At 42.4% G+C, this 10,263-nt stretch overlaps 1 pseudogene; it reads right to left on the bottom strand.

Moving 5' to 3' along the window:
* Positions 1 to 4,931: 4,931 nt before the first annotated feature.
* Positions 4,932 to 5,242, bottom strand: LOC105728411 (transcription initiation factor IIA subunit 2-like; annotated as a pseudogene).
* Between the last annotated feature and the right edge of the window lie 5,021 nt (positions 5,243 to 10,263).

Raw genomic sequence — 10,263 nt, 5'->3', positions numbered from 1 at the left:
CTGCTCAGAAGGCAGCCCCTGTGAAGTGGAATCCAGGTGGAAAGCACAAGAGAGCAAATGGAATGGGTTAGACAGGGAGGGCAGCAGGTCTAGTGAATAAGGGGGAAAGGTATAACACATGATGCCTTCCCTAACCTTTAGCCCTCCTGTCCCACATTCCTGTTTCAGCAAAGTTCTGACACAGTCTCTTTGTAGTTTACTCTGTGCTGTAGGCTTTGGAATATGCCTCAGGGCATGTGTGTTCCCATGCGTCTCAGTCCATTTTATGCTGCTATAACAGGATACCACAGACTGGGTAATTTACAATGAACATACATTTATTGGCTTACGGTTCTGGAGGCTGGGAAGTCCAGTGTCAAGGGGTCGGCATCTTGTGAGGACCTTCTTGCTGCATCATAACATGGCGGAATGTAACACGTGATGGAAAGGCAAAAAGAGAGGGCATGGGAGAGGCAAGCCCACTCCACAATAACAAACCAACTCCCACAATAACAAACCCACTCCCATAATAACAAACCCACTCCCATAATAACAAACCTACTCCCATAATAACAAACCCACTCCCATAATAACAAACCCACTCCCATAATAACAAACCTACTCCCTCAATAACAACATTAGTCCATTCTTCAGGTGGGGCCCTTGTGATCTAAACACCTCTTAGAGGTCCCACCTCCCAATACCATCACAATGCTAATTAAATTTCAACATGAGCTTTGGATGGGGACAAACATTCAAACCACAGCACTGTGTGTACTTTAGTATTCTTTTTTTAAGTCAGTTGTGGTTTTGGCTGTCTGTGGATAACCAGATTGTAAGCCTCTCAAAGGCAGGGGTAAAGCAGAAGCCCACTGTTTATGGTCTGTCCTGGAACACTGGGAACTTCAGCTTTTCTGCTACCTGGGTCTGAATTAAGGACGTCCCAAATTTAAGAACTTGGTTTACTACATCACAAGGGCCTTGCCCTTGCTGTACTTTGTTCCTGACACCATTCTCTTCATCCCACCGGGCAACCACCTCACTCTCCACCCACAGTTATTTGCTTTCCTTATCCCTCACATCCAATATCTTCTGGTGTCCTTAGGCAATGTCTGCATCTTTCTTCTTTGACTCAGCAATCTCAGAAAACTGTACTTTAGAGCACATGCTTAACCTGGCCCTAGGATCGCTGAACTTTCACTGCAAACAGGCCCTGCCCAATGTGTCCCAGAAAGAGATCTGGTCATTCTAGTGTTTACCTAGCCCCTCCTTTCTAGCCTATGAATTCCACATTTCCGACAATCTTACCCTCCCATCTTCCGCTATGAAGATGAGTGAAAAGTTGTGGGTTGAATCAGTTCCAGTTATGATTAGAATGTATGTGGTCATTAGCAAACAAAATATAAAACTCAAATGAGGCCGGGCGCGGTGGCTCACACCTGTAATCCCAGCACTTTGGGAGGCTGAGGCGGGTGGATCACAAGGTCAAGAGATTGAGACCATCCTGGTCAACATGGTGAAACCCTGTCTCTACTAAAAATACAAAAAAAAATTAGCTGGGCATGGTGGCGTGTGCCTGTAATCCCAGCTACTCGGGAGGCTGAGGCAGGAGAATTGCCTGAACCCAGGAGGCAGAGGTTGCGGTGAGCCGAGATCGCGCCATTGCACTCCAGCCTGGGTAACAAGAGTGAAACTCCGTCTAAAAAAAAAAAAACTCAAATGAATAAATAAAAGCAGTTCACGTTCTGTGGTTATTCAGCTTTTTGGTTATAGTTTGCCTATTTTTGCATAAAATTAGAACTAGTTTGCTGTGTTTACAGAAAAGGCTTGGCTTGGCTTTGCCAAGCAAACTGGCAGAGAAAACATTCTTGCAATAAAAGGACACAACATTCTAATATCCTCTCCTAGTTCTACCCCATAAAACGCAGTCTCTGTTGCATTCCCAAGCATCAGGGAATTATAACCTCCCCCCATCACCACCAACACTACTACAAACCAAAAAAGAAAAGCCAACGTCTTTATTAATTCTTTGAATAAATTGTTATTGTGCGCACATCAAGTGCTGGGAGCTGGGCTAGGCATTATGAGAGTTATAGTTATGTGGAAGCCATGATACCCGGCCCACAGCTGCTCACAGTCTAGCTGGGGGGATAAGGCGTGGCTATCAGCCACTATCAGGCAGTTGCCATAAATGCCATGTATGTGAGTGGTGGGATCTCAAGTGCTGTAGGATTTCAGAGGAGCGGGGAAGATGTCTGGCTTAACTGAGGAAGTTCGAGGCTAGTTGGCCTTTTGTTTTCTTAATAAATATTTATTGGGTGTCTCTGAGGACTGGACTGAATTCCGTGCCAATTGCTAAGGAACGTAAGAGTGGGCAAAACAGACATCGTCTGAGAACCTATCGGGGAAAAGATATTAATCAGATGATCATAAAATTACATAATAATAACACCTGGTAAATTATCTGAAGGAAGTAGAGGGGCCTCTGGGGGCCTATGGAGGCCTGTGGGGTCAGGCAAGACTTCCCTATGGAAGGGATGTAGGAGCTAAGATCTGTAGATGAGTAGGAGTTAACTAGGCCGTAAAAGAAAAAAGAAAGGAAAGAGAGAGGGAGGTGAGCATTACAGACAAAGGGAACAGCACATGCAAAGTTCTTGAGGGAGGAGGAAGCATAGCGATTCAAACAGAAATGCTCTGTGTGTGCGGAGCAAAAACGAGAGGGAGGAGAGAAGACTGGAGCCAGACCACCAGCATCTGGAGGACCCTGCAAGGACCCTGTAAGGACTTGATCCCAAGAGGAATGAGAATCTACTGAAGAGATTTAATAGGAGGAGAGATGATTCGATTTGCCTATTAAAAACATTATACCCAGCCAGGCATGGTGGCTCACGCCTGTAATCTCAGAACTTTGGGAGGCTGAAGTGGGTGGATAAGCAACTTCAGCAAAGTCTCAGGATACAAAATCAATGTGCAAAAATCACAAGCATTCCTGTGAATCAATAAGAGACAAACAGCCAAATAATGAGTGAACTCCCATTCATAATTGCTACAAAGAGAAGAAAATACCTAGGAATACAACTAACAAGGAATGTGAAGGACCTCTTCAAGGAGAACTACAAACCACTGCTCAAGGAAATAAGAGAGGACACAAAAAAATGGAAAAACATTCCATGCTCATGGATAGGAAGAATCAATATTGCGAAAATGGCCATACTGCCCAAAGTAATTTATAGATTCAATGCTACCCCCATCAAGCTACCATAGACTTTCTTCACAGAATTAGAAAAAAACACTTAAATTTCATATGAAACCAAAAAAGAGCCTGTATAGCCAAGGCAATCCTAAGCAAAAAGAACAAAGCTGGAGGCATCACGCTACCTGACTTCAAACCATACTGCAAGGCTACAGTAACCAAAACAGCATGGTACTGGTATCAAAATAGATACATAGACCAATGGAACAAAACAGAGGCCTCAGAAATAACACCACACATCTACAACCATCTGATCTTTGACAAACCTGACTAAAACAATCAACGGGGAAAGGATTCCCTATTTAATAAATGGTGTTGGGAAAACTGGCTAGCTATATGTAGAAAACTGAAACTGGACCCCTTCCTTACACCTTATACAAAAATTAACTCAAGATGGATTAAAGACTTAAACGTAAGACCTAAAACCATAAAAACTCTAGAAGAAAATCTAAGCAACACCATTCAGGACATAGGCATGGGCAAAGACTTCATGACTAAAACACCAAAGGCAATGGCAACAAAAGCCAAAACTGACAAATGGGACCTAATTAAACTAAAGAGCTTCTGTACAGCAAATGAAACTATCATCAGAGTGAACAACCTACTATCTTCCATTTTTCTCCCATTCTCCCAACCTACAGAATGGGAGAAAATTTTGCAATCTATCCATCTGACAAAGGACTAATATCCAGGATCTACAAAGAACTTAAATTTACAAGAGAAAAACAACCCCATCAAAAAGTGGGCAAAGGATATGAACAGACACTTCTGAAAAGAAGACATTTATGTGGCCAACAAACAGATGAAAAAAAGCTCATCATCACTGGTCATTAGAGAAATGCAAATCAAAACCACAATGAGATACTGTCTCACACCAGTTAGAATGACGAGCATTAAAAAGTCAGGAAACAACAGATGCTGGAGAGGGTGTGGAGAAATAGGAATGCTTTTACACTTGGTGGTAGTGTAAATTAGTTCAACCATTGTGAAAGACAGTGTGGTGATTCCTCAAGGATTTAGAACCAGAAATAACATTTGACCCAGCAATCCCATTACTGGGTATATACCCAAAGGATTATAAATAATTCTACTATAAAGACTCACATACATTTACATTTATTGCAGCACTGTTCACAAGAGCAAAGACTTGAACCAACCCAAATGCCCATCAACGATAGACTAGACAGGGAAAATGTGGCACATATGTACCATGGAATACTATGCAGCCATAAAAAGGATGAGTTCATGTCCTTTGTAGGAACATGGATAAAGCTGGAAACCATTGTTCTCAGCAAACTAACACAAAAATAGAAAACCAAACACTGCATGTTCTCACTCATAAGTGGGAGTTGAACAATGAGAACACATGGACACAGAGAGGGGAACATCACACACTGGGGTCTGTCGGGGGTGAGGGGTTAGGGGAGGGATAACATTAGAAGAAATACCTAATGTGGATGACGGGTTGGTGGGTGCAGCAAACCATCATAGCACGTGTATACCTATGTAACAAACCTGCACGTTCTGCACGTGTTCTTCCTACTGGAGTTACAAGTTTCTTCCTACTGGAATTCTCTAGGATAGCACAGTATAGTCATCTCTGCAATGCTAAAATAATTTGTTATCAGTTTCTTCTCTGCTTCTCTTCAAAAAGTGATCAATAATAACAGAAGACAGCATTAAAAAGCAATTTTTCCTATCATTCTGTAGTATTGGAGCCAGTATTTTTATCATCACAGGCTACAATTTCATCCACTTTATTAAGTTCTGTCACCTCCCTGAATTCAACATCATTCAATACAAAAGTTCACAGATAATCACAGAATCTGTAGGTATTTAGAAAGCTCCTGAAATTGACTCTGTTCCTAACCGTCTAAGCCAATGCTGAATTTCTAGCCTTATCAAACTGAAGTAGAACTGGCAGGTAGTCTGTTGAGACTGTATGAGTTCATCTAGGCTCACCTGAAGACTATTTCTCAAAGCAGTATTTCTGTATAACTGATATGCCATGGCTGAGGAAAAATTGCTCAAGCTGCCTTTTTTTTTCTTTAGTTTTTTTGTTTGCTTGCTTATTTGTTTTTGAGACAGAGTCTTGCTCTGTCACCCATGCTTGAGTGCAGTGGCATGATCTTGGCTTACTGCAGCCTCTGCCTTTCAGGTTCAAGCGATTCTCCTGCTTCAGCCACCAGAGTAACTGGGATTACAGGCACGTACTACCATGCCCAGCTAAGTTTTTCGTTTCTTTGTTTGTTTGTTTTTGTGTTTTTAGTAGAGACAGGGTTTCACCATGTTGGCCAGCCTGGTCTCCAACTCCTGGCCTCAAGTGATTAGCCCACCTCAGCCTCCCAAAATGCTGGGATTACAGGTGTGAGCCACCACATCTGGCCTTCTTTTTCTTTTTCCTTGAGACGGGGTCTTGCTCTGTTGCCCAGGCTGGAGTGCAGTGACACCATCATAGCTTACTGCAGCCTCGACCTCCTGGGTTCAAGCAATCCTCCTATCTTAACCTCCTGAATAGCTGGAACCACAGGCACACACTATCATGCCTGACTTATTTTATCTTATTTTTTTCTTAAGATGGGGTTCTGCCTATGTTGCCCAGGCTAGTCTTAAAGTCTTGGGCTCAAGCAATCCTCCTGCCTCGGCCTCTCAAAGTGCTGGGATTACAGGCATGAGCCACTACACCCGGCCAAAAAAATGCCTTTGTTATTCAAGCTTGCATTGATGTAATGTGGGGAAGGGCTTTCTGCTGCAGAGCAGACAGAAGCCACTGGGAGCCCAGCAGGATGTTCCTGTTTCCCCAGTCACAGAAACCCTGATGAATATGATTTTGATGGAAATGGAAGGAAAGGCCAGGAGCGGTGACTCATGCCCGTAATCCCAGCACTTTGGGAGACAAAGGCAGGTGGTTCGAGACCAGCCTGGCCAAGATGGTGAAACCCCGTCTCTACTAAAAATACAAAAATTAGCCAGGCATGGTGGCAGGTGTCTGTAATCCCAGCTACTCTGGGGGCTACAGCAGGAGAATCATTTGAACCGAGGGGCTGGAGGTCGCACTGAGCCGAGATTGCGTCACTGCACTCTAGCCTGGACGACAGAGCAAGACTCTGTCTGGAAAAAAAAAAGAAAAAGAAATGGAAGGAAAGACATTACAGTTGTGGGGACAACATAAGTAAAGAAGCAAGATGGCAGAAAAGCATACAAGTAATGACTGTGGAAAACTGAATGAACCAATCCAACTAGAGCTGAAGATCTGTGTGAGGAAGTTAAAGCAGGGCTGGACAGATGCTTGGATTCAGGTTGTGGAAGGTCCAGAGGCCCATGCCAGAGTCTACAGATTTTATCTCATAAGCAAAGGAAAGTTACTGTAAGGTTTTCAAGCAGGCAGCATGAGCTAAACAATTTGTGGTGTATACAGAAGCCAGTTATTACAAGGTCCTGAACTAATGTGACAACGATAATGAAGGAATAAATGTAGACATGTGAAGGAAGAATTGACAGGTGTTTCCCGGAAGATCATATATAATAAATGAGGGACAAGAAGAATCCAAGACAGCTCCAGGGTCTGTGGTCTTGATGCCCGGGGAATGGGAGTGGCATATGAATGTCAGGAGGAAGATGATGAATTTGGCCTTAGGTACACTAAACTTGGAATGGAAGAGGGCTATCCAGGTGGAAATGTCCAGTAAGTTTTGGGGCATGAAAAAGATGTGGATTTACAATTGTAGGGAAATGGTCCCTTACCCTATGGGGAAGAAGAGGAAAACCCCTCTGTAATGTCCCCTCTCCCATCTGAATTCCCAGTGCCTAATGTGCATCAGGAACTCTATCATGCTTTTGAATTATTAATTGAAGAATGGAGGTCCTGTTCTCCACTTTGGCTTGAGATGCAGTCTTCCCAGGGCAATGGGTGACTGAGATTCCTAAAGAAGACACTGGACCAGGCACGGTGGCTCACACCTGTAATCCCAGCACTTTGGGAGGCTGAGGTGGGGCGGGAGGGGCAGGGGGAGGATCACCTGAAGTCAGGAGTTCAAGACCAGCCTTCCCAACATGGTGAAACCCCATTTCTACTAATAATACAAAAGGATTAACTTGTCGTGGTGGCAGTGTGTGATCGCAGCTATTCAGGAGGCTGAGGTAGGAGAATCGCTTGAATCTGGGAGGTAGAGGTTGCAACAAGCAGAGATCTTGCCATGGCACTCCAGCCTGGAAGACAAGAGCAAAACCCCATCTCAAATAAATAAATAAATAAATAAATAAATACAGTCCTTTAAGAAAGATGTTTGGCAATATATACCAGATTACAAAACATTCATTTTTCAAAGTAGTTCTAATTCTGGAAATGGGTCCTAAACTAGATTGATTCTAGGGAAAGGAAGACATTTTTATGCAAAGGTGTTAATTGACGTATCATTTATAAAATGGCAAAAAAAAGTCCAAACTGTCAATTTTTGAATGCTTATGAAAATTATATATTTATTCAATAAAATATATTTCTTTAAAATATTTAATTATATAATATGGGAAAGTACTTTTTTACAATGTTAAGTTTTAAAAACTAGATACAAAATTGAGTGTCCAGTATAATTCAGTAAAAATATGCAGAAGAAAAAAAATCACTTTAAATGGAAAATGTAGATACGATATTATTTTTGTGTAGTGGAGTTCCACATGGTGGTTCTTTCTCCTTTCACCTATTTCTCAAATATCCTAAAGTGAGTGTGCATTACTTTATAGTTGTGGAATAAAAAACTGTTTTTTAGCCAGGCGCGGTGGCTCAAGCCTGTAATCCCAGCACTTTGGGAGGCCGAGGCGGGTGGATCACGAGGTCGAGAGATCAAGACCATCCTGGTCAACATGGTGAAACCCCGTCTCTACTAAAAATACAAAAAATTAGCTGGGCATGGTGGCGCGTGCCTGTAATCCCAGCTACTCAGGAGGCTGAGGCAGGAGAATTGCCTGAACCCAGGAGGCGGAGGTTGCGGTGAGTCGAAATCGCACCATTGCACTCCAGCCTGGGTAACAAGAGCGAAACTCTGTCTCAAAAAAAAAAAAAAAAAAAAGTTTTTTTAAAAAAAGGTATGGTTAGGCTGCGTGCAGTGGCTCACGCCTGTAATCCCAGTACTTTGGGAGGATGAGGCAGGTGGATCACCTGAGTTGAGAGTTCAAGACTAGCCTGACCAACATGGAAAAACCCTGTCTCTAGTAAAAAAAAAATATATACAAAGTTAGCCGGGTTTGGTGGCACATGCCTATAATCCCAGCTACTCAGGAAGCTGAGGCAGGAGAATCCCTTGAACCTGGGAGGTGGAGGTTGCAGTGAGCCAAAATTGTTCCGTTGCACTCCAGCCTGGGCAACAAGAGTGAAACTGCGTTTCAAAATAAATAATAAATAAAGATATGGTTTAAAAAGACAAAATTTGGTCATGTGCAATGGCTCACACGTGTAATCCTACCACTTTGAGAGGCTGAGGTGGGAGGATTGCTTGAGGCCAAGAGTTCAAGACCAACCTGGCCAACACAGCAAGACCCCTGTCTCTATTAAAAAATAATAATAAATAAATAATGAAAATAAAAATGCCAAGTTCATATTCCTCTTTTGAATTGCTGAGTAAAATAAAAGATTTTCTTTTTCCACTTTCAAAGATGGTATATTCTTTTTATTGTCTTGAGGGTATTCGTGTGATTAAAAAGACTGATAAAAGACCAAGAATTCATGAGTCATCCAATATAGCTCCCTGATGTGTCAGGAGAAAATCCCAAGCCTTGAGATTGATGGCAAAATACCATTTAAAAAGTCACATAAATCCACCCAAACTGAATATTCGGTGCCTCATTTACTGTTTTGTAAAGACACGCTCAATACATCAGTGCTGTGAAACTGAAACAAGTTTCAGTAACTGACAGCAAAAGAGGCTTCACTAAGTTCATCAGAGACCCAGCCAGAAAGAATTTTGAAATGATTAACATATCATGAAGGTCCGAGTGCAGTGGCTGACGTTGTAATCCCAGCAGTCAGGGTGAGAGGATAGCTTGAGGCCAGAAACTGGAGACCAGCCTGGGCAACAGTTCAAACTCCGTCTCTAAAAAAATTGTTTTAGTTAGGCGGGCATGGTGGCATGAGCCTATAGTTCCAGCTACTGGGGAGACTGAGGCGGAAGGATCACTCTAGCCCAGGAGTTTGAGGCTGCAGTGAGCTATAATGGTGTCATGCACTCCAGCCTGGGCTACAGAGTGAGTCTCTGTTGCAAATAAAATAATAAAATAAAAATCAGAAAGAGCTGAAGGCAAAATTGGTGCAGGAAGCCCATGACTGATTTAAGCGTCTGGATCACTGTGTCTTCAGATTGGTGCCTGTGCCTCAGGTGACCCTGGGAAAAAGCTGGCTGAGTGATGGGGAGCTGTTGACTCAATCAAGCTGAGATTCTGGTATAATTAGGTGAAGCTTTATACCAAATGGACATCACACACATCTGTGATTTGATCTGCAAGAGATTTTATTTCCTTACCTTGGACTCTGTCCTATGTCAAAATTTGCCGATTGTTTTCATGAATCCCATGAGAATTTTACATGGGTCCAAATAATGCCTCTTACTTTTTAATATCCTTATTTAGCCATTGGATTTTGATGGATTGATTTTAATTTTTAATAATGAATATATTCTATATTTTAGACCAGGGAGCATGAAGCCATTATGCAGTTAAAGAGTTTCATCGTTATTTACAATATAATAAACAATGTGTTTATTTAAATTGAGCATACATTAACATAAATACACAGAACTTTTTTTTAAAATCCTCTCTACACTATTTATGGCACATGGCAAAGTCTAATGGTAGATGGGAAGAAAGAAGAGTGAGAAATGAGACCCTTGGGCAGCCATAAGGATCAAGGTGGGGCCAAGCTGGTTTCATTAGGGGGCAGTATTTTGAGAAGGGTTCCCTGCGCACCCGCAGATTGCACCGAGGTGCTATAGTCTGAGGCTGTGATAAACAGACTTCCCAGCCCCTACAGGTCTTTCCTGTAG

Source organism: Aotus nancymaae, unplaced genomic scaffold (genome assembly GCF_030222135.1).
Source record: "Aotus nancymaae isolate 86718 unplaced genomic scaffold, 86718_ANA_hifiasm-v0.15.2.pri h1tg000079l, whole genome shotgun sequence".
Taxonomy (NCBI): Eukaryota; Metazoa; Chordata; class Mammalia; order Primates; family Aotidae; genus Aotus; species Aotus nancymaae.
Note: the sequence above shows the minus strand (reverse complement) of the source record. Positions and strands in the feature narration are given on the sequence as shown.